We start from the raw sequence: 3,295 nt of genomic DNA on the forward strand, positions 1-3,295 counted from the left end.
CATTGCTGAACTCACTTATCTGAGAGTTTCTTTTTTAAATCTAGAATCTTACGGAATTTATTCATAGATATGCATATGACATGCATATAGTGACAATTTTATTACTAATATGTGTGCCTCTTCCTTGTCTTATTGCAGTGGCTATAATTTATACAATTGTATTCAGAGTGATGTGAATGGATATCCTTGCCTTATTCCTGATCTTGGAGTAGGGGGATAGGAGGGAGCAGTCAGTTTTTAGCCACTCACAGAATGGTGTTAGCTCTTGATGTTTTTTGTTTGTTTTTGGACGATGTCCATTATCAAGTTCAGATAATTCCTTTGTCTTCTGACCCTTCAAAAGTTTTATCATTTATGGATGATGAATTTTGTGAATCAACTTACAATGTGATTTTTTTTCCTTCTTTAATCTGTTAATATAGTGAATTGCATTGATATTGAAATAAACAAGCCTTGAATCTCTATAATAAATCTCACTTGGGGATTGTATGTAATTTTTTTACACATGGTTAGATTTTGTTTCCTAATATTTTATTGATTTTGTGCACTATTTGCATAGTTATTTTTAAACTGATAAGAATAGATACTACACTTGATCTTAGCCAAAAGGCTGAGAAGCGATTTATAGTTATTTTTGTTTGAAAATTCATAAAAATGTTCATCTGCAGTTTTATATTTTTACAGTGTCTGTGTCCGATTTTTGGCATCAGGGTAATTCTGTTCTCATAAAATTACTCAGGACGTATTCTTTTTCTGTCCTCTGGAAAAGATTACATAAAATTAACATTAATGCTTCAAATGTTTGGTAGAGTTCTCTAATGAAATTATCTGGACCTGGAAATTTCTTTTTCAGGAATGTTTTAATTACAAATTCAGTTACTTTAATTGTTATAGTACAATTCTGATTATCTGTTTCACCTTAGTTCAGTTTTAAATAGTATGCTGTCTTCATAATATTGGTTTATTTTTTCTAAGTTGATTTTAGAAACATAAAACTGTGTGTAATGTTCACTTACTGTCCTTTTAATGGCTGAAGGATCTGTAGCAATGTCTTATATTTCATTCTTGATACTGGTATTTACTGGTATTTGTGTTTTTTATTTTTGTCAGTCTTACTAGAGGTTAATTAATTTTTTTAATGACTGGATTTTTGTTTTGATTTTTATTTTCCTATTGTCAATTTCATTGATTTATCACTATTTCCTTTCTTTTGCTTAGATTTGTTTTGCTCTACTTGTTTTAGCCTTCAGGTAGAAACTATGATTATTAATTTTAGAACTTTCCTTAATTTCTAATGTTGATTTCATTTGATTCTGTTAAGATAACTTCTGCATAATTTCAATTATTTTATATTGAGTTTCATTTTATGGCCCAGAATATGGTCTATCTTGGGAGATGTTTCATGGATGCTTGAAAAAAAAAATGTGGCAATATTGGGAGTGGCATCAACAAGGTATCAGGGTTAGATGTTTTGAGCCCTTGCCCCTCATAGAAAAAACAATTTTGACAGTCATTCACTAACAAAAGTACCACTGGAGGAGCATAGGAGTCCAACAGAAAAGTCCTAGCATCCTGTCTGAGCAAAAAGTCTGAGAACATTGCAGAGGGTAAGAAGAACAGTGTCGCTTAATCTGAGTAACCTCTCCCTCCACTGCGGGGAGTTAGCTACGCTCCCCGCAAAGAGGTTTTTTCTTCTGATCAGGTCTCTCAGGCAGGGGTCATCACAAAGGATGAAGAAATAGTAGGAAACAGAAATAATAATAATAATACCCAGAGCCAAAGGTATAGTTTATAAAGTTTTATGAAAATAGATAAAAGGAGGGTATCCAGATGGGTATATTTCTTCCCGCCAAAAATATATCCCAGACTGAAACTCCACACAGGTATTATATAGGGTAGATACAAGCTCCTGTTGCCAAGGGCAACGGGATTTACATACTAACAGGCAGTTTGCTTCAGGGTCAAAGTCTTCTAAAAGGCAACTACAGATCCTTTAACTAACTCTAACTAGGGGAACAATGAGTTGTAAAATCTTCTTGGGGCAAACTTCTAAGTTTTCTGATAAGGGTATTACTTCAGCAAAAAACAGAGACATCTTGGCTCCGGTGATTGTGTTCTTGGAGACAGAGATGATTTCAGAAGTCAACATGAGCTGTGCTTTGTGTTAATTACTTTAACCACATGGCTCCTTCTGGGCCTGGCTTGGGCGTTAGCATATCTATCTGATCAGCTCTCATCTCCGGGGGTCCTTGCCAGCTCCGGCAACCCATGGCTCTAGGAAGAGGCCTGTCTTGTCTTTGAAAACAGGTGAGAACCATAGGCCCAGTTTACAGCTGTCTCTTTGAAGTGCAGTTATTACTGACCAAAGAGATGCCCTCCTGAGACGAGGCAGCTTTTGAACCAACACATTTCTTTTTTCTTTAAGGCAAAGCCTTATTTGACTTCTGAAATCAAATCTTGTCTCCAGAAATACAGGGGGCATTTCTATAACTCAGTATTCTTAGGCTCAACACTCCCCCCAACTTGGCATAGCTTAGTGCCAAGAAAGATCCCCTTGGTTCAGAATTTATCTCATTGGGGAGGATGAATGGGCAGGAAGCAGCAGGCTGGACACTGCCCAAGCTGACCACTTCTTTCACACTTTACCCAGAAGCCTGAGAGGATTGGTATGTCTGAATAGTCTGGGGCAGCTAGGAGCAGGAAAAAGGGGTGGAAGGTCACAGCAAGCTGGAGCACATAACTTTTAAGAGGGCCACTATTAATACTGCCTTGCAGGTACAATTAAGAGATCCTCCCATTAACCTTGTAGGATGCATGACCTGAGGACCCTTGAAAGTAGCCCATGAACACCCATAGAACTCTTCTCGTCCTGTCCCACTGTAGGTAGCACCTTGAGTGTGCCCACTATAAACAGTGCACACAAACCTCTGCAGGTCATGTATGAGCACATACAGATAGCCAGGTCATCTGGGCTGGATTGAGACAAGCATAACCTTGAAGGCTTCAGGGCACTGCACTAGGGAACATAAATGGGAGGCTCTTGTTACCTTGCCCGGCCTTGAGGGATCAAGATGAGGCATATAATCCTAACGTGTTCCCCTTCCACTGCCAAGAGAAATACATGGAGAGTGGAGCAGGTACCTTCATAAAGTCTGAGGGACTCCCAGAATTCATAGGGCGGCTAACTGGTGAAGGCCTTTCTTTCCTGAAGCCAGTAAGTAAAGACTGGAGGATGTGATTATTTCTTCAAATACAATAAAATCAGGGAAACATGTCACCACTAAAGAAAAACAAT

General features: G+C 38.0%; 1 pseudogene; it reads right to left on the bottom strand.

Moving 5' to 3' along the window:
• Positions 1-509: 509 nt before the first annotated feature.
• On the bottom strand, positions 510-622 carry LOC123643180 (annotated as a pseudogene).
• Positions 623-3,295: the final 2,673 nt, after the last annotated feature.

Source organism: Lemur catta, chromosome 7 (assembly GCF_020740605.2).
Source record: "Lemur catta isolate mLemCat1 chromosome 7, mLemCat1.pri, whole genome shotgun sequence".
NCBI classification, from domain to species: domain Eukaryota; kingdom Metazoa; phylum Chordata; class Mammalia; order Primates; family Lemuridae; genus Lemur; species Lemur catta.